Here is a 26241-nt window from a genome sequence, read left to right as displayed (position 1 = left end):
GAAGGGGCGGGGGGACAAAGGCTGTGCCTCCCCTGGAGCAGACTGTACTTCTGATCTTCATTCCTCTTCCTCCCATGCTGCAAGGAGAGAATTGCCACTCTTCCCATTTCTCAGATGAGGAAAGTGAACTGAGCCACAGGGTTTTTAGGTAACTAAACACTGGTTTGTGAGCATGTTAAGTCGCTTCAGTCATGTCCGACTCTTTGCGACCCCATGGACTGTAGCCCGCCAGGCTCTTCTGTCTATGGGGATTCTCCAGGCAAGAATACTGGAGTGGGTTGCCATGCCCTCCTCCAGGGGATCTTCCTGACCCAAGGATCGAACCCACATCTCTTATGTCTCCTGCACTGCCAGGTGGGTTCTTTACCACTAGTGCCATGGGGGAAGCCCAAACATTGGTTTAGTTCATAGTGAAAGGGGAAAAGAATCAATAAGACTATCTGCCAAGTAAGGCTCACTCATTCTCACAAGGAGACTGGGGCTACCGCAGACCTGCCAGACAAGCTCCCAGAGGGACCCAGGAGCCCTAATGGTTTGAGGGACTTTTCTCTGAAGATGGAGCCTGACTTGCTTGGCCCCAGCTTCACTGTGTCACCTGAAGCACAGAGAAAGGAAAGATCTGAGCCCCAGTACTCTTGTGCTAAGTGGCCAGCATCCTCCTCTTCACTAACAAAGGGAGGAAGTGATGCTCAGAGAGGTCACTTGTCTGCCGTGACGGAGCTGGACCAGGCAGAGGGAGGACCAGCGCTCATGATGCTGTCTGTAGCCAAAGTTCTGGAGCCGCTTCTCTGGAGTCCAGTGTGCATTAGGCTAACCCCGTAAGTATCCTGTCTCCAGAGGATGCATCTGAGAAGTTCTCAGGCCTTTGGGCTGTTTGGACAAAGATGTCTGGCGTTTCAAAGGCTTCAAGAACAATCCAGCATTTCCCAGTATAGGGTTCAAGAAAAGCTGAGACCGTCTCAGTGCTGAAGCTGACTTTGGCATAAAATGAGTCTCAACACGCTGCAGACCCTGAACTCAATGGGGATCCACTGTGCAGCCAGCTTTATACCTACGGGAACGCCTGTCTGAGGCTATTCTGCCTCTGAGAGAATCAGTATTAAAAAGCCACACGACAGTAATAGAGATGTTTCCAAACCAGCCGCCCTGCCGTTAGCCAGGAAGCCGAAAGCTGAGAACTCATAACTGAAGGGCCAAGCCTGCAGCCCACCACAGCTCTCCTCTGCAATGTGGGGCTATTAATTCAGCCTTTACAACCCGCAGGGCTGCGGTGGAATCGGAAAAAGGCACCTCAACTCCTTGTAATTCTTCCCTGCTCAATATATTTCCCTGTAAATATATTCCAATGCAGAAAAGGGTCTGCGGGAGGTGAGACGGCAGATCTATTAGCATTTTGATGGGTTTTTCCCAACACATGGAACAAGAGGGCTTTAAAATTCATCGCTCAGAGATTAATCCTTCCATCACCCCTCTCCCTCCACAGCTGGAGGTGGCCAAGAACTTTTTACCCCTTTCAGACCTTGATTAGGAAAAAGAAAGTTAGGAACTCAGCTCAGTCTCAAGAGTGCTACAGAGAAGAGAGAGCTGCGTTATCTAGACTGAGTGTGTAGAGCCCTCCAAACACAATTAAATGGCAGAATCAGGCATGGGGGGTGAGGGGGGGCAGTCAGAAGGCTGAGATACTAAGTGGGGGTTGGGAGCTTCTCTGACTCAACAGAAGCACACAGCCAGTCCTGGAGAGGAGCCCTGCTAGCTCGGAACAGCACAGTTCATCTTTTGTAATGGACGAAGGCCAGGCCTCTTAACATGCCTGTTCGCTCACTCGACAAGCGTGGCAGAAGAATCACTATGTGTCACCTATTAGGTGCTTGGGAAAGAAGGATCAGGAAGACGGTTCGGCTCAACAAATCTCTGCTCTCAGAAAACTCAGTCTAGATGGGGAGACAGAAGGAAATTGACAAATACAAGAAAATGCAGCAGGCGACTGAGGCCAATGTAGTTGCCCTGGGACCCCAAGGTGGGGGGGTTCGGTTCAGTTCAGTTCAGTCGCTCAGTCGTGTCCGACTCTTTGTGACCCCATGAACTGCAGCACGCCAGGCCTCCCTGGTGGGGAGGGTGGGGTACCTCAATCAAGCTGGGCTGAAGGACAAGTCACACCATTGGGGGACACCTGGTCCTTCCTCGAAACTTGCTTTTGAAAAAAAATTGAATGTGAGGGAATATTAAGTTTGGAAGGTGAAGCATGCCGTTAGCTAGGATATGATCAGGAAGAATATATACACACTGGTAGGATAAATAACTGAACTTTCAACATCACACTGGAGCACTGTTAAGCAGACTCACCCAAGGAGCAATTATCTAGGGCAGGGGTCCCAGACCTCCAGGATCTAATGCCTGATGATCTGAGGTGGAGCTGATGTAATAATAATAGAAATAAAGTGCACAATAAATGCAATGAGATTGAATCATCCTGAAACCATCCTCCCCTCCCCAGCCAGGTCTGTGGAAAAGCTATCTTCCGTGAAATAGGCCCCTGGTGACAAAAAGGGGTGGGGGACCGCTGATCTAGAGGATTCTAGAGAAATGTGACTTTGACTCATGGGAGGTCACAGATGAATTTGTAGATGTTTTTCAGTCTGGTAGAAAAGATAACCCAAAGGTGGGATTAAGCTTTGTGTATCCAATCCAGCCATCTTATCCCAGTATTCTTTCTCCCTTGCCTACATAACTGCTGACTCTCTAGTTCTCCTGAGAACCAGCTTTACCCACGAGCTTCTCCTGTTGGCTCCCTCACTTACAAGTTAAATCAGTCTTTGGTCTTTGTTCATTTTAGATTTACATGTGATTCAGGATTTATAATTTTTTGAAAAGTATACTTCGACAGTACACACCCAATTACACACACACACACACACACATACATACATGCACACAATGCACAGCGGTAAAAGTGGAAAAAAACTACAGCAAAATGTTACCAGGGGGCATCTTTAGGTAACTGGTGTTTGTGTATGAGTGATTTTTACAATCAGAAAAAAAGCAATAAACATTATTTTTTAAACGGAGAAATACGCACCCATGTAAGATCCCCAGGCTAGCTAATACAAGCTGCTTGCTCATCCCGTCTGTCAGGGCATATGGGGCTCTAAGCACCTAAGTGGACCACATCATTAAGGCCTCACCATCACACCATCCATGCCAAAACTACCATTACTCTTCCCATTCTACAGATGAGGAAATGGAAGCATACCAGTTAGCCTCAGATTCTGAATCTCAACAGTAAGAGCCAGGATCTGAACCCCAGGCAGCCTGGCCCCCACAGCCTGCCTGCCTAACCACCCTGCCAGACGCCTGCCTCCCAAGTGGAAAAGGAAGAAATAAACACATCTGCCAGGCTGCCAGGGTCAGGCTTGGAGAAGACCGTGTTCCCACCCACTCCCACAGCACCATGTGCTGGGAAGTCGAGCGCAAACCTCGCCAGCCTTGAATTGAATTCACATGTGTCTCTCCCACACTTGCAGGCTGGGAGTGCTCTTCTCCATTCTTGGAATCTCCCATCAGGACTCAGTGGATGCTCAGCACATGTCTCAGAACACTTCTCTCCCTGCTCTGATGGCAACTCTTCTAGCTAACCCCGTTCAGGGACTCTAAAAGGTAGCCTCTAATTAATAGCACACTCCATCTCTCTCCTTGCCCACACAGGCACTACAGACTGGTTTATTACCTGTATCTTAAAGCAAAGGGCAGCCTGGCTTCAGCAAAGAGGGGTTCAGCGTGTTGGAAGGGGACCTGGCCTTGGAATCCTGGAGGACATGGGCTCCTGCCTCCAAATCACTGTGTGACCTTGGGCAAGCCACCAAGCATCTCTGGGCCATGGCCTTGCCCTTAAAATGGGCAAGAGGGACCCGCTGTGCTGTGACGCCCCAGATGTCTTGCCAGCATCAATCTTGCTGTCGCTTCTGGGGTGTTTTATATACAGCAGACGTGCAGCACATACCAGAGACCCATGCCTATTGATTCTTAGTAAAGCTCTTCACGTGGCAGGTCACTGCTGGTTAAATCTGTGCGGAAATTAGGTGTTGAGGGAAGAATACCCTGTGATCTGGAAAACCAAATTGGGGTGGAGGGCTGCAAAAGGGGGAGTGGGGAAAGTACTTCATCTCAATAGGGCTCTTAAGAGCCCCTACAAACTACCATATCTGTGGATTCATTCTGCCCACAATTTATTATTATTTACTTTGGTCAAATATGTTTACAGAGTTGGGCAGGATTGTTTGGGTAAATACTCTGTTTCAGAAGATTCCAAGCCAAAAGCCCCATTTTCCTTGATTTAACAATAAATATCCATCCACCTCTACCTATGACTTTGAGGAAGGCAGAAGAGAATAATTCAGAAATGTCAGCCGCTAAGTGTCAATATTGAAAAACACATCTCTAGGTGATTAATTAAGATCAATGGCCAAAAGAAACACAGGAGAGCCCTCTTCTTAAAATGGGAAATGATACTGCTAATGAAAATGATTCTAGCAGACGTGTCGGCCTCTGATGCCTGGGTGAGTTCATGCCCCTTTCAGGATCTCAGTTTCATTAACTGTTACCTAATGGCCTGTGATTCTCAGAATGGGTTTCCCAGGGGTTCCTCAGGAGACACCCACGAGGAGAGGGAGAGGAGAGGGGGTACCAGCCGCCTATGCCTGCTTCACCAGGGCAGCTCCTCTCTGAGTTGTTTTGGAGGCTTCACGGTGAACTTTTTTTGAGGTCTGTGACCACAAGTAAGTTGAATGCCACTGGACTAAGTCATCCCAGACCTTTTTCACTTTGGCGTCTGGAATCTGGGATGCTGAAGATGGCACCTTGGTTAAGAAACTTCCAAGGTCATCTGACGGGCAAATGGTTTTTCATCCAAAGGCCTCATAGTGGTCCGTGTGGAACAGCACTGGGGACAGAATGCCTCTGACTCTGGGATGGGCTCTCTGAATGTGCATGCATGTGTGCTCAGCCGCTTCAGTTGCGTCTGACTCTTTGTGACCCTCTGGACTGTAGCCTGCCAGGCTCTTCAGTTCATGGGATTCTCCAGGCAAGAATACTGGAGTGGGTTACCATGCCCGCCTCCAGGGGATCTTCCTGACTCAGGGATCGAATTTGTGCCTCCTGCATTGCAGGCAGATTCTTCACCCACTGAGCCACCTAGGAATCCTTTACAATGAGTGACTGAGGCCCAAAGAGGGTAAGAGATTTACCCAAGGTTCATAAGGAGCTTGTACTAGAGGAGGATTAATTTTCAGACTCCCATCTTGAAATCCCATTTCTTCCCACTCCACGTCGGCACCACTGGGCCACTCAGGACAGCGTGCTTTGGGGGTCAAAGCTTAGCACAAGTGCAGGTCGCTGCCCTGTCACAGACCCAGCTATGCCTCCCAGGCTCCTGTCTCACCACCCTTAAAATGGGAATGATTTTCATACATAACCTGTAGGGCTGTTGCAAGTACTCAGGAGGACAGTATATGCCATTTTTTGCCATAACCTGGGGCAAAGACAGGGACACAAAGTAAAGTGGATCCTTCCGCTGGGCTCGGTGCAGGAAGCATAGCATCTTTCTCCTGATTTCCACCCCCTTCCCGCATCAGCAGTGGCAAGCTGACCACCATCCCTGTTTCCCTGGTCACCTCTCCTGGGGACACCAAGAAGAAGAGGAATGGGATCCAGTGAGATGTTATGACGTTGTGTCCCTCCAAAGTCAAGCATGAATCACCGTCTTGAACTTTCTGGTTTCTCCTGACCTCATTTTAAGTTCTAGGCTCCAAATAAAACGATGTCTCCTCAGCACTGGGAAATGGCTAAAGAGCAACTTCAGGTTGGCGCACAGTCTGCCTAATGAGATGGAATCCACTCATTTGCAGCGTCAGGGAAATTAAGATGTGGAAGGAACTTTATCTCTGAGCCTCTGAGATACTGCAGAAGAAAGTGACGATCTCTCTAAATGCAAACTGGTCGCTTCGCCTCTGTTGTGAGAGAGGAAACCAAGGTCCAGAGAGGCTGAGTGATTCTGCCTGCGTCACACAGCCATAGAGTCTTTGGGTTAAAGAAACTGGGTGAGAATCAGATCTCCTGACCTCAAGGCTCTGCTGGGACTTGGAGGGGCGGGGAGTGGAGGGGATGAGGCGAAGCAAGGGTCAGGAGGGAAGTCTGAGTGTGAAAATGACCGTTCACACCTCCGAGTGTAAGTAGAGAGTGTAAGGCTCATGAGAGCACGAGCCTCTGAGGAAGAAGGAGAAACCTCTGGGGCATCTGACCTCCCCGCTGCACTTCAACTGTGAGCAGAGAAGTGTGAACAAGCGTGAGCAAGAGGGCTCTGAGCGGGGAGTGAATGAACGGGCGAGTGAGGGGAAATCCGAGTGTTGGAGAGAGAGAACAAGAGGAGGAAAAGCATTTGGGCCGTTTTCAAATTCCCACAGTCAAATAAATCAAAACAGATTGTTCTGAGACAAAGAGCCCATTTCAAACCACATCGTTTACCCCAAAGTCCACCCTCAATGGCCCACCTGATGCATTCTCACGGCCGACAGTAACAGCGATGGTAACATTCACAGTCAGGATTCTTGAACAGTCCTGAGGAGCAGGTGTGATCAACACCCACTTTCCAGATCAGGCCACTGAGGCTTGGACAGGGGAAGTCCCTTGGTCCCTACATTTCCTCGCCCGGGTGATTCCTGGGATAAGGAAGCCTGGTGAGCAGCGGAGATGCAGCCAGCAAGCACCTTCCAGAAGCACTCTGTTCCTGAGGACCCTCCCTTAAGGAGGGCTGCTCTGGCCACTGCAAGCAGGATGGAGAAGCAGGCACCAGGACCAAGAAGGGAGTGAAGATGGCAGGTTCCCAGCTGTCCACAGGGCAAAGCAGATGCCCGCCTCTGCAGGAGTACCTGGCACCATGATGGGCAGTATTAGCTATTAGGAGCTGTGGGCATCACTTTGCCTGGGCGCCTGGCCCTGACCAGCCAGAGGAAGGCCCTGCCCTTCCATGAAAGCCAGGCCCTGGTGCACAGGACTAGACCAGAGAGAAGGTCTCCCATCTCCCACATCGACTTCAGTAAAGGGACGTGGGCCACATCTCAGTGACCATAGCCTCTCATGCTCCCAGTGGACATGAAGGGACAGCACCAGGCAAATGTCGCTCTGCCAGGCAGACCCAGCCACAAGACACACCACGCATTTTCTCATCCTAATCTTGTCCCGACCCCTGAACAATCCTTTGCAGTGGGTGTTACTCTTCTGGCTTTGCAAACAGGTTAACCGAGGCTCAGAGAGACTAAATAACTTGCCCAATGTCTACAAAATTTTAAGTGTCTGTGTGGTCGGGACCGAAGCCAGCCTGACCTGGAGACTTTGCCCATTCTATGTCACCCATCACTCACCAACAAAGCCTTTCTCTCTGAAGGAGGCTGGGAGTCCCCGAGGGCAGCGTTTCAAAGGCAAATCCCAACAAACGACCTGAAACAGACAATCTGCCCCGAGGGGGCAGCCCCTGCTCACCCTCAGCCTGCTCTTGCCCTGAAGGCGCCCCTTTGTCGAGGAAACCAGAAACCTAGAGTTCTATACTACATCTCTTTTTCAACTGGCTAGAATTCTGTTTTCTGTTAACAATGCAATATATTGAAATATAACCTATAAGCAGAAAAGTACCTGGATCTGAAATGCACAGCTCCATGAATAGTCCCAAACTGGACACACCTGTAAACCCAGCAAGCAGAACACGAAAAGAAACAAACCAGCTCCCAGAAGCCCCTGGTGCCCTCTTCCAGGCTCTTCCTGACTTACGCCCAAATGGAACCACTATCATGGCTTGATTTAACACCATTGCTTCATTTCGCTGACTTTGAACTTTATATAAATAGAATCCTTCTGTGTATTCGTTTTCACCTCTGGGGTCTTCTGCTCAATATCAGTTTTCTGAGATTCCCCCCAAACTGCCATCAGCAGCAAGAGTGCATTCATTCTCTGCTGTGTAGCACTCCTATATCCATTCTAGGACTGATGAAAACTGAGTTGTTTCCAGGTATCATCTCTTATGGAGAACGAGGGCACAGACATTCTTATACATGCCTTTTAGGAGCACATGTACACTTCCTATTGGAAGTATACTTAAGAGTGGAATTCTTGGCTCATATGATCTCTGTATGCATGGTCTATGTATGCTTTAGCTGGGCTTCCTAGGTGGCTCAGTAGGTAAAGAATCCACCTGCAATGCAGGAGATGCAGGCAGACACAGGTTCGATCCCCAGGTCAGGAAGATCTCCTGGAGAAGGAAATGGCAACCCACTCCAGTATTCTTGCCTGGAGAATCCCATGGACAGAGGATCCTGGTGGGCTACCGTCCACTGGGTCGCAAAGAGTCGGACATGACCGAAGCGACTAAGCACGCACGCACACCCAATATTTTAATGTTGAGTCGGTTACGTCCTAAACATTGTGCGCCTTAAACAAAATACATCTCCAGCTAGAATCTGGCCTGCAGGCCACCATGTTCATGTTGCACCTTTGGCCTATGCTCTTCATTCATTGTAGCCACCAGCCAAACCATCTTCTGCAGTGCCTCACACGTTCATCTGATACAGTAGGGAAGATTCTAACATTCCCCCTCACCACACTGATGAGTGACTGAGACCTCAGTTAGTGTCAAAGGCCGTCCTTCAGCGACTATTTCTCTCAGTTCAGTTCAGTTCATTTCGGTCGCTCAGTTGTCTCCAACTCTTTGCGACCCCATGAATCACAGCACACCAGGCCTCCCTGTCCATCACCGACTCCCAGAGTTCACCCAAACCCATGTCCATTGACTCGGTGATGCCATCCAACCATCTGATCCTCTGTCATCCCCTTCTCCTCCTGCCCTCAATCTTTCCCAGCATCAGGGTCTTTTCAAATGAGTCAACTCTTCACATCAGATGGCCAAAGTACTGGAGTTTCAGCTTCAACATCAGTCCTTCCAATGAACACCCAGGACTGATCTCCTTTAGGATGGACTGGTTGGATCTCCTTGCAGTCCAAGGGACTCTCAAGAGTCTTCTCCAACACCACAATTCAAAAGCATCAATTCTTCTGTGCTCAGCTTTCTTTATAGTCCAACTCTCACATCCATACACGACCACTGGAAAAACCACGGCCTTGACTATATGGACCTTTGTTGGCAAAGTAATGTCTCTGCTTTTGAATATGCTGTCTAGGTTGGTCATAACTTTCCTTCCAAGGAGTAAGCATCTTTTAATTTCATGGCTGCAATCACCATCTGCAGTGATTTTGGAGCCCAGAAAAATAGTCTGTCACTGTTTCCACTGTTTCCCCATCTATTTCCCATGAAGTGATAGGACCGGATGCCATGATCTTAGTTTTCTGACTATTGAGCTGTAAGTCAACTTTTTCATTCTCCTCTTTCACTTTCATCAAGAGGCTCTTTAGTTCTTCACTTTCTGCCATAAGGGTGGTGTCATCTGCATATCTGAGGTTATTGATATTTCTCCCGGCAATCTTGATTCCAGCTTGTGCTTCTTCCAGCCCAGCGTTTCTCATGATGTACTCTGCATAGAAGTTAAATAAGCAGGGTGACAATATACAGCCTTGATGTACTCCTTTTCCTATTTGGAACCAGTCTGTTGTTCTATGTCCAGTTCTAACTGTTGCTTCCTGACCTGCTTATAGGTTTCTCAAAAGGCAGGTCAGGTGGTCTAGTATTCCCATCTCTTGAAGAATTTTCCACAGTTTATTCTGATCCACACAGTCAAAGGCTTTGGCATAGTCAATAAAGCAGAAATAGATGTTTTTTCTGGAACTCTCTTGCTTTTTCGATGATCCAGCGGATGTTGGCAATTTGATCTCTGGTTCCTCTGCCTTTTCTAAAACCAGCTTGAACATCTGGAAGTTCACAGTTCACGTACTGCTGAAGTCTGGCTTGGAGAATTTTGAGCATTACTTTACTAGTGTGTGAAATAAGTGCAATTGTGCGGTAGTTTAAGCATTCTTTGGCATTGCCTTTCTTTGGGACTGGAATGAAAACTAACCTTTTCCAGTCCTGTGGCCACTGCTGAGTTTTCCACATTTGCTGGCATATTGAGTGCAGCACTTTCACAGCATCATCTTTCAGGATTTGAAATAGCTCAACTGGAATTCCATCACCTTCACTAGCTTTGTTCATAGTGATGCTTCCTAAGGCCCACTTGACTTCACATTTCAGGATGTCTGGCTCTAGGTGAGTGATCACACCATCGTGATTACCTGGGCCGTGAAGATCTTTTTTGTACAGTTCTTCTGTGTATTCTTGCCACCTCTTCTTAATATCTTCTGCTTCTGTTAGGTCCCTACCATTTCTGTCCTTTATTGAGCCCATCTTTGCATGAAATGTTCCCTTGGTATCTCTAATTTTCTTGAAGAGATCTCAGGTCTTTCCCATTCTGTTGTTTTCCTCTATTTCTTTGCACTGATCACTGAGGATGGCTTTCTTATCTCTCCTTGCTATTCTTTGGAACTCTGCATTCAAATGGGTATATCTTTCCTTTTCTGCTTTGCTTTTCACTTTCCTTCTTTTCACAGCTATTTGTAAGGCCTCCTCAGACAGCCATTTTGCTTTTTTGCATTTCTTTTTCTTGGGAATGGTCTTGATTCCTGTCTCCTGTACAATGTCATTGAACCTCCATCCATAGTTCTCTATGAGGATAAAATTACTGGGTTGGCCTAAAAATTTGTTCAGATGTTTCTGTAACATCTTATAGAAAAATCCGAAAGAATTTTTGGCCAGCCCAACACATTGCAATCATTTGAACAATCTCTTCAAACTACACATGCCCAGCACTGCGCTAGTACTGATGAGACTTCCTGAGAACACAGACACCCAGGCATGATTATTTGGGAATGCATCCTAATTAAGAACCTTTGCGTGAGGCCATAGAGCACAAAGCCAGTGACAGCAGAGCACCCAGCTTCCAAGCAGCTAGTCTCTAGCACCCTGGAGGTGCTCCATCACTTCAGTCGTGTCTGACTCTGTGTGACCCTCTGGACTGTCACCCGCCAGGCTCCTCTGTCCATGGGATTCTCCAGGCAAGAATCCTAGAGTGCCGTGCCCTCCTCCAGGGGATCTTCCCGACCTAGGCATTGAACCCACATCTCTTTGTGTCTCCTGCATTGGCAGGTGGGCTCTTTACCACTAGTGCCACCTGGGAAGCCTACCTAGCACCCTAGGGTACCCTAAATCTACCCTGTGGGCTAACACTCCAACTTCCTCCAACCATAACAGACATCAATAATTGATCTTGGCCCTCCTTCCTGCTGAGCCCAAGTAACCCAGCCTGATCTACCCTTCAGCAGACCCTACTAATTGATCAGAGTTGGCATTTGAGATTAAATGTATTTGCCACCAGGCCTTCCCAGTTGGCGCTAGTGGTAAAGAACCCATCTCCCAGTACAGGAGACTTTGGAGATGTGGGTTAGACGCCTAGGTTGGGAAGATCCCCTGGATGAGGGCATGGCAACCCACTCAGGATTCTTGCCTGGAGAATCCCATGGACAGAGGAGCCTGGCAGGCTATGGTCCATAGGTTTGCAAAGAGTCGGACACGACTGGAGCAACTTAGCATGCCCACGTGTGTATTTGCTGCTCCTGCTATTCAGTATTGGCCTCTGGAAATGCTTGCTCCTTTCTCAAGTGGCTCAGCTTTTTTAACATCTGGATGGGTAAGAAACAGAGAAGGGACCAAACCCAAGCCTGGCTCCATTCTTCAATTGCTCTGATTCTGATTCCCACGCCAACCCAAGAAGCTTGCCATGAAGATAATTTATCTCTGCCCTGGGATATTTTTGTTTGTTTGGGTTTTTGGCTATGGGTTTTATGGGTGGCAAACAAGTCCAGAGAGGGCTAGTGCCTTGCCCAAGGGGAACTTGAACCATCTCCCCATTGCTAATCCAGGGCTCTTTCACTCTCTCCAGGGGACCTCTCACAACCAATTAGGAACTACTGGAAAAGCCAGAAACACAATGGTAACCTCATTCATCCCGCACCAATCACATCTGGTTCACTTCTTCCCCGCTAAGCAGTAAACAGTGGAGACAGCGTCCAGGCTGGCCGCGGGCTGGGATCTCAGCTCAGAGACAAGGCCTCGGCCCACAGCCGGCGAGAAGTCATTCTCAAGCTGATCCCTGGGCTCCAAGAAAGAGATTTTCCCTAATGCAGCTGAGTTCGGTGACCCAACATGGTTGAAAATTGTTGTTTTCCAATGCGATAATCCACACAAACCCAGGGAGGGCTCCAAGATGAAGAGCTTCCAGCAGCAGCCAGGGAGGGGCGGGGGGCACCTCTGTGGTCCCACCGCTTTCTATCTTTATTAACATTTGCAGAAAAACTCACAGTGCGCTTTGCTGCAAATGAAAACCAAGCAATTTCATTTTCTCCCCTCAACCAGGCCAGATGGCTCCTTCTCGCTCTTCTCCCCTTGCTCATGCTAGAATTTTTTTTTTTTTCTTTTAAGCTCAAAAATACTAAAAGATCCCTCACATCTGCAGATCTGCCTTTCCAGGTCATTTTTAGCCAAAGGTACCCAAAACTGAGTCCTTGGATTGTCTTAAAACAGCATCTCCCCCTTTGGGAACAGCTGTATCTTCACCTCCAAAGTCTTTGCCTTCTATAGAGCTTTGGGGCTCCCTGGGGTGGCAGAGGAAGGCACCCAACATGCCCGTCCACGCCCACATCCACATCGGAGACTGAAGGCAAGACCCGGAATGCCTGCAGTGCTTGGGAGACGTCCAGCTCAAAATGTGGGGAATTCCTACCCTTGCACACACCTCTCCCCAAACTTCTGAGGACTCGTGTTCATGGCAGGACCTGATGGAGTTACTCAGCTTCCCACCAACCTGCACTGCTCTTATCTAGTTTCACATGGAATGAAAAGAAACCACCTCGAGGTTGCTCTCTCTCTCTCTCTCTCTCATACACATACACACACACACACACACACACACACAAGAAAGTGACAGGGTCAGAATCTACCCATGATGGCCTGACCCCAGGCCCAAGTTCTGACCGCTGCCACACAAGGTTCTCGTCCCATTACTACTGAACTGGCTGGAATGGACCTTGCCCTAATCCTGTCCCCATCCCAAAGGTACAGTCATCTGCTGCCTTCAACATCGCACTGATTTCCACCATGGCCCTTGGTGATGCCTTAAGGCCCAGGTTCTTGTGTGTGTGCCAAGTCCCTTCAGTCGTGTCTGACTCCTTGTGACCCCATGGATTGTAGCCCTCCAGGCTCCTCTGTCCATGCAATTCTCCAGGCAAAAATACTGGAATGGGTTACCATGCCCTCCTTCAGGGGATCTCCCTGATCCAGGGCTTGAACCTGCATGTCTTCTGTCTCCTGCATTGGCAGACACGTTCTTTACCATTAGTACCACCTGGGAAGCCCAAGGCCCAGGCTCAGGGCCCAGAAAAACCCATCCAAGTGCACACATGTGTACGCATTAGTGTGACATCAGCTCCTTAATTCTCTTTTGGGGGAATAAATACTACCTCTGTTCACACCATTCTGTTAACTGGCAGGAGAGACAAGACTACAGACGTGTACTAGGGAGATGACCTCCCACTCCCTATGGAAGGACCCTTAAGAAAAATATTCTCTCAAGATCCTTTAGGTACCAAGGCACAGATAGTCTCAGAAAATCAAGCAGCATCAGGAGCCCAGCCAGGACTGGTAAAAAAATCTCTGACAAAGGGCGACTTTGCGTGGGAGGGAAGGAGGGCGAGGTGGGTGCTGGAGAAGCTGAGTTCCCATCATTCTCCAAGTGAGAGCAGTACCAAGCCTGAGTCACCCACATAAGCAACAGGGGATCTTCCAGGAGACCAGAAATTCCATGTCCTCAGAGAGAGGGACAGAGGGGACCTGAGACAGGGGCAAAGGTTGGGACATGAGAGGGGTAGCCAAGAGGGTGAAACCTGAGTCAGGGACCCAGGAGAGAATTCCTCACAGTGGGTGTGGTTCAGGGGCTTCAAGACCAGTGTTGAACTGCGTGGTTTTACACCTTCTGGATGTAGCCCCCTCCACCTCAAATCTTCAGTAAAAGTCTAGTACAGTCATCCCTCAAGACTGATCACAGGACCTCCATGGATAGCAAAATCCACTGATCCTGCGTATAAAATGGTGTAGTATTTACATATAACCTACACCTATCCTTCTGTATCCTTGACATCATCTTATGATAATACCCAAAGGGAAAAGTGAAAGTATGAGTTGCTCAGTCATGTTCGACTTTTTGCGTCTCCATAGACTCACAGGCTCCTCTGTCCATGGAATTCTTTAGGCAAGAATACTGGAGTGGGTTGCCAGGGAATCTTCCCGACCCAGGGATGGAATCTCAGTCTCCTGCACTATAGGCAGATTCTTTACCACCTGAACCACCAAATGTAAATGCTATGTAAATAGTTGTTCTCTCTCTCAGTTGCTCAGTCCTGTCCGACTCTTTGCCACCCCGTGGAGTAGTTCACCGGGCTCCATGGTCCATGGAATTTTCCAAGCAAGAATAGTAGAGTGGGTTACCACCTTTTACTCCAGGGGATCTTCCTAACCCAGGGATTGAAATCACGTCTCTTGCATCTTCCGCACTGGCAGGTGGATTCTTTACCACTGAGCCACTGGGGCAGCCCAAACAGTTGCTGGAGTGTGGCAAATTCAAGTTTTGCTTGTTGTGGAACTTTCTGAAATTTTTACCTTTGAATGTTTTCAATCCACAGTTGGTTGAATCCACCGGTGCAAAATCTGGGGATGCGGAGAGCTGACTGGACACATGATGGAAGAAAGAAAGAATGAATGAATGTCTACACCAAGCAACACCAGGAACCCTCTTCTGCATTCAACAGACCTCCCAGGCCAGGATCCTCTTGCAATGGAAAAGGCTGGGCCTTGTAATGGTTCAGAGAAACCCTTACCACTCCAAACAACCTGGTGATCTATGGGATTCCATTATCTTAGCACCTCAAGTTTCCCTTCCATAAAACAAGGATTAAAAATCTCACCCCAGTCGGACTGTTGGGCATCAAATGAGATCATATACATGGGTGTCTACTGGATACATGGAAAAATTCTGCTGTGCTTCTGGGATGGAAAGGGGAGGAAAGAGAACCAGTGTAGAAGGTCATGCCACACGCAGCACCAGGTGGATCCAGCTTGAACTGTCCCCTTTTTTCCAGATGAGGAAACTGAGGTTCAGTTAGGATTAAAAACTTGCCAAGGCCATGAAGCTGGTGAGGATTTGGATAGTCAGGATCTGAAGTGTGGAATTCAGAAGCCGGAATCCCCCCTTACGTATTTTATATCCCCACTCAAATACCACTTGGGCTCTACAGCTGCCTTCAGAACTCTTCCTTCTTGAAAAGCATTTAATTTTAATCCTGTGCACTTCTCCCCAGCAGACATGCACAGAACTTTATTTAAATTTATTGTTATCATTATTATTGCTTTGCTTAAAGATTCCTTAACAGAGATTTTTTTTCTTTGCCCACAAACACACACACATGCACCTCTCCAACAGGTTTGAATAGAGCTTTGTGACTGGTAGGGCTACTCAGAAACAAAAATTGCCTATTATTTCAATTCAATTACATAGCAACCACTTTTTTTTTTAAAGACTATATTTATTTGAGCTTATTGTGCGGCAAATCATCAGACATTTTCTTTCTCCAAACTATTTTGAGAAGAGAAAATGATCAAATGAAAGGGAGGAAATGTTAGGCATATCATCCCCGCTATTGAGAATAATGCTGATGGATTTTCCTCTTGCACTTTTAATTTATTTAAACAACACCCCCGCTTCCATCAACAACCACGCCTTGGCTTCCTGAGCGCTTTTCTCCAGGGGATTGGAGGCCTTTCGGTTGTAGTCCCTGTTGGAGACACTAAGGGGCGGTTCTAGAGTCAGAGGAGACGTGGAGGAGGAGCAGTTGTGCTGCCCAGGCTGTGGGTGTGATGTCAGAGGTCCGCAGCAGACTTGAGCGCTGGCTGCAGCCCAAACAGGGTTAAGTCTAGGTTCTGACTGTCTGGACTCCCAGTCCAGTGCTCGCCCCACCTCTTCAGTTGGGGAACAACGGTAAGGACGGCAATTCAGGGGTTCGGTCTAGTCCAGCCCTCTTGGTGCGTGCATGTTAAGTCGCTTCAGTTGTGTCTGACTCCGCGACCCCATGGACTGTAGCCCGCCAGGCTCCTCTGTCCATGGCGATTCTCCAGACAAGAATACTGGAGTGGGTTGCCATGCCCTCCTCAGTCCTCTTGGTGCCCCTACCCAATTCCCAGGCTTTTGTGAGCCCATCCCAGGCTCTGAGCTTGGCTCCCGTAGTCCCCGTTCGGTCTCTGGGCTCAGAAGAGGGAAGGGCCCCCCCCCCGGGGAGAGCCACCACCTGTGACCCCCGCTTCAGCCCCTCCGCAGCCCCTGCAACCTGACCTCTATCTCCTCAGCCTCACAGAACCAGCAGCAGTGGCCTCAGAGGTCACTCTGTTTGCCTTGGCTCCACAGCCTGCTTCCCCAGCAAGAAGCCGCTGGAAAGGAAAATAAAACAACAACAAAAAGCCTTTTGATCTGCCAGCGGACGTCCTCGTCCAACCCTGGGGGAAGGTGGAAACCACTCTCTGGAGTGACCTGCTAACCCCTCTCTCACAAATACTCTCCAAAGGGCCCCAGGGTCTTTCAGAGACCCCACTAGGGCAGGCTCCCGGCCCCATGAGATGAAAGGGTCATAAATGACATCTGTAGGGACTAAGTAGGGATGGGCAGGGGCCAGGAAGAGGCCAGAGAGGACCCAGAAACCATGGAAAGAGAAGATGGCCACTGACCCAGGCTGGCCACTCCACAGGAGGTGGTCACCACAGACTGTCTGCATGAAGGAGCAGCGAGAAAGAGGTGTGTCCCAGAAAAGCAATTCACTTCAGCAGTAAGGAATCCAGCAAAGGCATCATGCTGTCCACACAGGGGTATACCAGGCATCCATCCTGAGACGACGTGGCAAGTAACTGACACGGGAGCCGTGCCTCTCCCCTACCCCGCAGTCCACTCTGGAGGCTCCCTATGTCTTTGGGGACAGTTCCGCTGACTCCAGGAGGCCTTACTCAAGCATCCCCATTCAGTCTCTTGGCTTGAAGGCAGGCTGGAAGCTTCCAGAAGCTGATGTCCCCAGGAGCCACCCTCAACCAGTGAGAGATGGAAGTTGGTGACCACTTGCTGGGCCAAGTCTGAGGGGTGCTTCACACAGTCTCTGGGAGGGTCCCCAGCGGGATGGGGCCCCAGTTGCCCACAGCAGGAGGCAGCCTGTTAACACATCTTTGATTGGCTCTCCTCCCTTCATTTCCTCTGGAGAAGGGATAGGCTACCCACTCCAGTATTCCTGGGCTTCCCTTGTGGCTCAGCTGGTAAAGAATCCGCCTGCAATGCGGGAGACCTGGGTTTGATCCCTGGGTTGGGAAGATCCCCTGGAGAAGGGAAAGGCTACTCACTCCAGTATTCTGGCCTGGAGAATTCCATGGACTATGCAGTCCATGGGGTAGCAAAGAGTCGGACACGATTGAGCGTCTTTCATTTCACCCCTCCCTGCCCACTCACCCATCTGGGACAACCTCGCCATACATACACTCTTTGTACCTGGGTATTCTTTGGAAAGAATGATACTAAAGCTGAAACTCCAGTACTTTGGCCACCTCATGCGAAGAGTTGACTCATTGGAAAAGACTCTGATGCTGGGAGGGATTGGGGGCAGGAGGAAGAGGGGACGACAGAGGATGAGATGGCTGGATGGCATCACCGACTCGATGAACGTGAGTCTGAGTGAACTCCGGGAGATGGTGATGGACAGGGAGGCCTGGCGTGCTGCGATTCATGGGGTCGCAAAGAGTCGGACATGACTGAGCAACTGAACTGAACTTAACTGAACCCAAACCCTTGCTCAGGGCATGTTTTTGGAGACCCCCATCTAGACCAAGGCAGAAGTGTACATGCTAAGACAGAACCAGTGAAAACATGCAAGATGCAAAGTAGAAAGGGTGAATGCCTCCAGGGGCGGTAAGCCCCCTCGCTTCAAGCTGCAAACATTCAACAATGCAACCCTGGGTGCCAGCTGTTGTCCTGGTACTACTATACTCTTCAAGGTACTGTACTGAAAGATTAAAAATGTTTTATTTATTTATTGTGTTTGCTTTTATGTCTTGTCTTGCCTGGAAAATCCCATGGATGGAGGAGCCTGGAAGGCTGCAGTCCATGGGGTCGCTGAGGGTTGGACACAACTGAGCGACTTCACTTTCACTTTTCACTTTCATGCATTGGAGAAGGAAATGGCAACCCACTCCAGTGTTCTTGCCTGGAGAATCCCAGGGACGGGGGAGCCTGTTGGGCTGCCGTCTATGGGGTCGCACAGAGTCGGACACGACTGAAGTGACTTAGCAATAGCAATAGCAATTGTTAGTGTGAAAAGTATTATAAACCTGTTACAGTATAGTACTATATAGCAGATCGTGTTAGTTGGGTACCTAGGCTAACTTTGTTGGACTTACAAATTGAACTTATGAACATGTTCGTGGAATGGAGCTTCATACGTGAGGTACCTACTATATATATGACAAATATACATATATATACATATATACTGGCAGACTTGGTTACTCAGACAGTAAAAGCGTCTGCCTCCAATGCTGGAGCCCCAGGTTCGATCCCTGGGTCAGGAAGATCCCCTGGAGAAGGAAATGGCAACCCACTCCAGTACTCTTGCCTGGAAAATGCCATGGGTGGAGGAGCCTGGTGGGCTACAGTCCATGGGGCCACAGAGTTGGACATGACTGAACGACTTCACTTCACTATACTGTATATAGGACATATATACATACAGTTGGGTACCTAGGCTAACTGTTAGACTTACGAACTGGACTTAGGAATGTGTTCTTGGAAATGGAATTCCTTCATACGTGAGGGACCTACTGTATATAGGAATAACGGGCAGCTTATACACAGCTGTGCTCATTTACTGGGCAAACAATTCAGCAGGATTGGGGGTTGCTCACGACGGGTCTGGGTAAGGAGATGGGCTTAAAACTCGGTTTCCATTGAATCTGCTTTTGTTCTATTTCTATACTCTCTATGTTTATTCTGATTATTTTTTCTTTGGTCTTTTACCAATAAAAAGTGGTTCATTTCAAAGAGCTTCTGGAAAGTAAAAAAAAAAAAAGAAAAGAAAAAGAACTATAGAGAGTGAGAAAAACCCAGAATCAATGACCCACCCCGACTTCTAGGACCCTCCCACTTCTTCTCACCTCCCTCTCAGTCCCCTGCAGTACCATGGGTCCCAATTCCCTTAGAGGTTTGGCAGCTGCTGTCAAACAAAGGAGTTAAGGACTGGAGGGGAGCAAAGGGCCAGGGTGAGAGGCCTCGAGCCCCCTGGATCCTGATTTCCTCCCACTCTGGCTGATAAGACACGAACCGGCTCCAACAGAGAAGACGGTGTCCCACAGAGGAGCAGAGCCAGGGAACAGACCATGTAATGCCGGGTCTTTAAAGAGATGATCAAATTAAAACGAGGCTTTTAGGGTGGGTCGTAATCCAATCCAACTAATGCCCTTATAAAAAGAGATTTGGACCCCCAGGGGACACCAGATTGGACCCCCAGGGGACACCAGAGGTACATGAGCACAAAGGACCCAGGGAGTAGACAGCCTGCTGCAAGCCTAGGAGAGAGACCTCAGAAGAAACTGCATCTGCCAACACTTTGATCATGAACTTCTACCCTTCTACCCAAAACTGTGAAAAAATAAATTTGATAAGAATCAACTTACTTAGTGCTCGCAACAACCCAATAAATTAGGTATTATTTTTAGTCCCATTTTATGGACAAGAAAGTGATGAACAAAGAGGTTGAGTAACTTGCCCAACCCTGCAGAGCTGGTGAGTGATAGAGTTGGGACTGTAAACCATCCCTTTGGATGAGACAGGGCTCGTAAGTGCCTGGCACACTGAAACTGATCAATACATGTTAGCTACACTCATTACCTGAAACCACCTGAAAAAGACCAGTCTGCAAAGGTAAGAATGGAGGAAGGCATTTTGTGGGCACCTGCCAGGTGCCTGGACCCCAGGGATGGGCCAAGGCTGACAGGGTCCCTGCCCTCCAGAGGTTACGCTAGAATGGGGAGATGGAAGTTAAATAATCACACACACAAGTCAACAATCACCCAATTTTGACAAACTTCCTGTTAAGAAGAGGATAGTGGAGCCATCGGGGCTTCCCTGGTAGCTCAGCTGGTAAAGAATCCACCTGCAATGCAGGAGACCCTGGTTTGATCCCTGGGTCAGGAATATCCCCTGGAGAAGGGATAGGCTACACACTCTAGTATTCATGGGCTTCCCTGGTGAGTAAATAATCTGCCTGCAATGAGGAATACCTGGGTTCTGTCCCTGGGTTGGGAAGATTCCCTGAAGGGAGCATGGCAACCCACTCCAGTATACTTGCCTGGAGAATCCCCCAGGACAGAGGAGCCTGCTGGGCTATAGTCCATGGGGTGGTACAGAGTTGGACATGACTGAGGGACTAAGCAGACAGCATAGTGGAGCCATCAGAGCCAATGGGTGAGAAATTTGGCCCACTTGGAAGTCAAGGACGGCTTCTTGGAGGAAGTGATGGGATCCAAAGGATACAGGGGAGTTGGGTAGCTAAAGAAGGAGGGAGAGATTGTAGTGATTGGGGAAGAGCATTCAGAGTGGCCCTGTTCGGGTAAGGGCAAGAGAAGGAAGCCAGGTGGTGCTAGGCTGGAGCAGAGGGTGGTAGGCTTGGGCGGCAGAGGGGGCAAAAGTTGCCAGAAAGTCTTAGAAACACAAGTGAGGTGCTCGCTTTGGCAGCACATACACGAAAATAAACGCAAGTGAGAATCTATGGAAAGGGTTTCCAAAAGAGTGCAAGATGGCCAGCACGATCACATTACACAACAGATGTTTCTTCTAACAAAGCATGCAGGTTGAACGTCAGTAAATTGAATTTTATTTTCAAGGCGGTAGGGAGGAACGGGAATCTGAGAGTTAACTGTCTGTAAATGGGATGAGGAGCCTCTGATCCAGCTGGCATTTCATAGATCCGGCCACCTCGAGTGAGGTACCCCCGCTAGGTAACAATACCGGAGGAGGACTGGCCTTCCGTGTGGCAGCGTGTGGGCGAGTGTCTCTGCTGGTTGTGGCCATCTGCTCCTTCATGGGTCTCAGGGCACTGGAAGCTCGTGAGCATGGCTCTCCCCAGCGGCCACCCCACAGCCTGTTTCCTGGCACCCACAACCTTCCAGGCTCCTCTTCCCCAGCTCCTCCTCATCCCCCAAGCTTTAACTTGTACTTACTTCCATGGGGAGGCCTTTGCTGCCCCAGCCCCCAGATGTGTCTGTCTTTCATGAGTTTGTCCGGGCACCCCCGGTACCCCCCTGGGTTTGTCCCCATACTATCCCCAGGGCCCCCACCTAAGGGGGTTACCGGCAGAGGCCTTGGTGCACAGCAAAGAAGGATGAGATCCCAAATAGCTCTAAGAATTCATTCATTCATTCAGCATGTATGAACACCTATGAACATCCATCTATTCTGTCCCGGGCACTGAGTTACACATGCTGTGGGCACCATGGAGAATGAGACAGACAAGTCTCTGCCCTCACCCCGCTGAGGAAAACACATCATAAATAAAGTAATCAGAATAATTCCAACATTCATTGAACACTTTTGAGGTGCCCCGTTCAATCCTACAAGATACATTTATGCATTTTAATCTTATGTTATCTTCATAAAAGATAAAATGATGGTGATCATTTCACAAAACATACAAAAATTGGGTAACTATGTTGTACATCTGAAACTAATATAATGTTTTATGTCAATTAGAACTCAGTTTAAAAAAAAACCTTATGGTGGTACAGAGAACTTAAGTATTTGGTTAAAGGCCACTGAAAGTCATGGGCTGTGGCCGAACTGGGACTTGAACCAGGGCCCTTACGCTCAGAACGCCTAACCCTGCATGGCATGTTGCCTCTTCTGCTTTCAATGCACGGGATGGAGCTGTGTATCTGAACCTCGGCCTCCACAGCTGAGCCTCCAAACCCTCCAGGGTCCCTGTGGGATGGGCTCGGGGACTGGGAGCCTCAGCTAGTCCATCCTAGGCCCCCTTCTCATGCAGAGAAGTCGGGACACTGCCCCCGGGGGAGAGGAACCCAACTTGCCAACATCACAGTGATCTCTGGTGCTGAAGGTGAACCTAGGGTAAACAGCAAGGATAATTCATCAGGACCAGACATCTTAGCCTGAGAGGAGATGGAGACAACAGGCACCCCACCCCCAAGAAAGGTAAGTCAAAAAAAAAAAAAAGTAAAGGGTGCCTTTCCTGCAGTCCTTTCAAATCATTCTTTCTAGAAAACATCCTATCTGCAATCAGTTACGATCCACATGCATTGATGTTTCTTAAGCCCATACTGAACACCCAACACCCTTCCAAGCCTGTTGTGTGCTGTGTGCTAAGTTGCTTCAGTCGCCTTCGACTCTTTGTGACCCCATGAACTGTGGACCGCCAGGCTCCTCTGTCCATGGGATTCTCCAAGCAAGAATACTGGAGTGGGTTGCCATTTCCTTGTCTAGGGAATCTTCCCGACCCAGGGATTGAAACCATGTCTCTTACATCTCCTGCACTGGCAGGCGGGGTCTTTACCACTAGTGCCAGCCGGGAAGCCCCTCCAAGACTGTTGGGAGGGAACAAATATGGAAAGCAGCATCTGACAAATGTCAGTGGTGGACAGAGTATGTCTGATGCAGACACTGACTCTTCTGATGCTTTTAACTAGGCCACGAAGTGGGTGCAAATCCTCACTTTATTGATAAGAAGACTGAAATATACAGAGATTACCCGTTACTAATTATATAGTTGAATGACCTTGACTGATAACATACCCACCTGTTATGGATTGAATTGTGTGCCCCCCAAAGCTGTGTTGCCATCCTAACCGCCGATCCGTGACCTTATTTGAAAACAGGGTCTTTGCCAATGTCATCGAGTTCAGATGAGGTCATTAGGCTCTAACCCAATGTGACTGGAGTCCTCGTAAGAAGAGGAAGGACAGACACAGGGAGAACACCTGTGATGACAGGAGAGGGGACTGGGGTGATGAGTCCACAAGCCAAGGAACAGCAAGAGCTGCCAACAGCCCCAGGAGCAAGGGAGGACCCTGCCCTGGAGCCCTGCTGACACCTTGGCGTTGGACTTTCAGCCCCCAGAACTGTGAGAGGATGAATGTCTGTGGTTTGAAGCTCCCAGTTTAGGGTATTTATCACTGCAGCCCTGGGAAACCAATACAGCCTCATGGGGCTCTTGAGCTCGTCCAAAGCTCTGTCCCAGGGTTTAGTGGGGAGGGGCTGCAGCAGCTGACATCTGGGGGCAGGAGTGAATGAGATGTGTTTTAGGGACCTCACAGTGCCTGACTCTCAGCCTAACTGGCTTGCCACCCCCCCACCCCACTGCTTCTCAGAGAAGCCGTGGGCATATTGGTGGCAGCCGCAGTGGGAGGCCAGTCTCTCTGTGCCCCAGGAACAATCGTCTCCTCTACTCAGGGGTACACAGGCCATCTCTGAATCCTGTCTTAAGGAGTCAAACCTTCCCAAAGACCCTTCCACCCCAGTGTCCAGTCCACCAGCTATTCCTGGGAGGTCTTTTGCAAGGGAGGGGACAGTAAATCCCCATTATCCTCGGGGTGTTTATATTTTGGCTGGAGGAGCCCCTCATTGCCCTGGAGGCTAAAAGAACAGAAAAAATGAGTACCTTGGGCTCGCCCTAGGGAGGGAGCCCTGTATGCCAGGAACCAGGTGGTGGCGGGCTGCCGCGCCCCCAGGAGGCTGAGGCGCTCTTGGCCAGCAAGAACGCGGCAATCTGTCCCAGCCGGAGAGGCGGCACCAAGGGAGGGGGCCTCTCTCAGAGGCACCCCCAGGCCCTGCGCCCACAGTGGTAATTAGACATGAAAAGACGGGCCTAAATCCAAGGGCCGGGGCTCCAAATTCTTCTCCCATTTCAAATGGAAGCCGTATTAGTTCAACACAAGAGCCCAGCCGGAGGCCACCCAGGATGGGAGCCCAGAGCCTCTCCATCCAAGAGACGGGAGTGAAGGATGGGTGTGTTGGGGGTCGGGGGGGGACTTTGGGGAGGGGGGAGCACTTGGAGCCTTGCCTCAGATGCTGGCCCCTGGCCAGAGGCTTCGCTCCCTTCTAACTCAAGTGGGCGAGGAGCAATGCGCAAACATCCTGACACCTACTAAGTGCCAGGCACGTAATTAGCTTTATAGCTTTCTACATTCTTTCCGTTTTACAGAGAAGAAAACTGAGGCTCAGAAAGATGCACTCATGCTAAAGCAGGGGAGTCAGGATTCAAATCTAAATTTGACCATCTTACAGGGCTGGGAAGCCTCATTAGACTCTCTTTACTTGCTCAGTCCCACGAGGAGCGAAAGGGGAAGGGGGAGGCTACAGAGATGGGAAAGGAGCCCAGGTAACTTTCTGTCATTTGGGGGGCACCCTAAAGCTCGAATGCACAGCAGTTCCCAAAGCAATGTATGTAGGGCCCAAATGCCTATGGCTTTCACCAGGAGTATTTACAACCAAGCCTTCTCAAGCCCCAGTGCTACTGCCTCAGCTTCCAGATAGTTCCTGCAGCCTCCCCCAGCCTCCTCTCCCCCTGCCCCTTGCACACACAGAAGATGAACACAGAGCTCTTCCCCATTAGGGAGTGGGAAGAAGAAACAGAAGAAGTAGGTTCTGGAGGGTCTTGGAAGAAGTCCTCAGAGCAGCAAATTTCAGTAGGGCAAAGGAGGCCATGGGAGCTCTGGGTCGAAGGTCAAGGGCCTGGCTCTGCACCCTTGCTGTGTGTTCACAGGCCAGTCCCTGGGCCTATCTGAGCCCTGCCTCTCTCCCGTGTATTATGGGCACTACATCATCTGCCCAGAGATTGTTTCCAGGTACACTGTCTGTAATCTCCTAAGAGCAATGCACTGCTGATGCTAAGTCATGTCAGCCGTGTCCAGCTCTGTGCAACCCCATAGACGGCAGCCCATCGTCCCTGGGATTCTCCAGGCAAGAACACTGGAGTGGGTTGCCATTTCCTTCTCCAATGCATAAAAGTGAAAGTGAAGTCGCTCAGTAGTGTCCGACTCTTAGCGATCCCATGGACTGCAGCCTACCAGGCTCCTCCGTCCATGGGAGTTTCCAGGCAAGAGTACTGGAGTGGGTTGCCAGTGCCTTCTCCAAGAGCAATGCACATCAAGGATCATTAAGGAAAGGAAGCGTCCATGTTTTAAGGACTGACTACGTGCCAGGTCTATGCTAGAAGCTTCAAAGGCATCATCTCAGTGAATCCTCAAAGTATTCTATCCAGGAAATAGAAATGCAAGGAGTTAGTGCCTGGTAAATAGCAGCCTCCCTTGCAGCTGGTTTGGGGCCAGGTGACAGTTCTGACCGATCCACCGGAGCTGAGGTGATGTGTGTCACCTCCAGCTGAGGCAGTGGAGTCTTCCTGGGCCTTTTCCTTCTCCATCACTCTCCTCTCCTTCTGCAGTAACCATGGATGCCACATCACCCATGATGTGCAGCTACAACGATGGTGGATCCACCGTCCGCCTGGGTCCCTAAGTGACCGTGTGGAGCAGAGACCCCTGTTAGACGAGCACATGAGTGAGAACTGCACCCACAGGTTAAGCCACTGAGAGTTTGGAGTCATCTGCTGTGGTTGCTGGTGTTACTTCGCTTGATACTGGAAACCAAGGATACCAGTAAACGGCAGGCACCAGAAGCAAGTTCACATCTGCGACTCCAACACGCATCCTCTGTCAGCTACAACTTTCTGTGGCTGAATGAGATCATCCCCTTCCTATAAGCAACCTTGTCCCAAAAAACTCCTACCTCTCAGCGTCCCCAGGATGGCTGAGTAATCAACACAGGGTGAAAAAAAGAGCATCTCGTAAAGCACTCTGAGCCTGGAAGGTGAGCAAAAGCAGGGAGAAGGGGGCCTGATTATCTCTCAGGGAAATCTTTCCTGGGCTTTGGGGCTCCACAGGCAGTTTTGATGGGAAAGAAACATTACAGAATGGTTTCAAGCACAAAAGGGAGAAATAGATCGACCTAGGATCTAATTCCAGCCCCCTGCCCCCCACTTACTGACTTGCTTTTTCTGAGCCCTACATTCTAATCT

At 49.4% G+C, this 26241-nt stretch overlaps 1 protein-coding gene across 5 annotated transcripts in view; it reads right to left on the bottom strand.

Moving 5' to 3' along the window:
• TSPAN18 (tetraspanin 18) overlaps positions 1-26241 on the bottom strand; it is a 215568-nt gene that overhangs the window by 184130 nt on the left and 5197 nt on the right. The window contains exon 2 of one of the 5 annotated variants that reach the window (XM_059875002.1): positions 14738-14805. The exons of the other annotated variants lie outside the window; for them this stretch is intronic. The gene's annotated coding sequence lies outside the window, so the exon portion shown is untranslated. The remainder of the gene's footprint in view (positions 1-14737; positions 14806-26241) is intronic. 5 annotated transcript variants of the gene reach the window in all.

Source organism: Bos taurus, chromosome 15, assembly GCF_002263795.3.
Source record: "Bos taurus isolate L1 Dominette 01449 registration number 42190680 breed Hereford chromosome 15, ARS-UCD2.0, whole genome shotgun sequence".
NCBI classification, from domain to species: Eukaryota; Metazoa; Chordata; class Mammalia; order Artiodactyla; family Bovidae; genus Bos; species Bos taurus.
The sequence above is the reverse complement of the archived record's forward strand: the minus strand, read 5'-3'. Positions and strand labels throughout refer to the sequence as shown.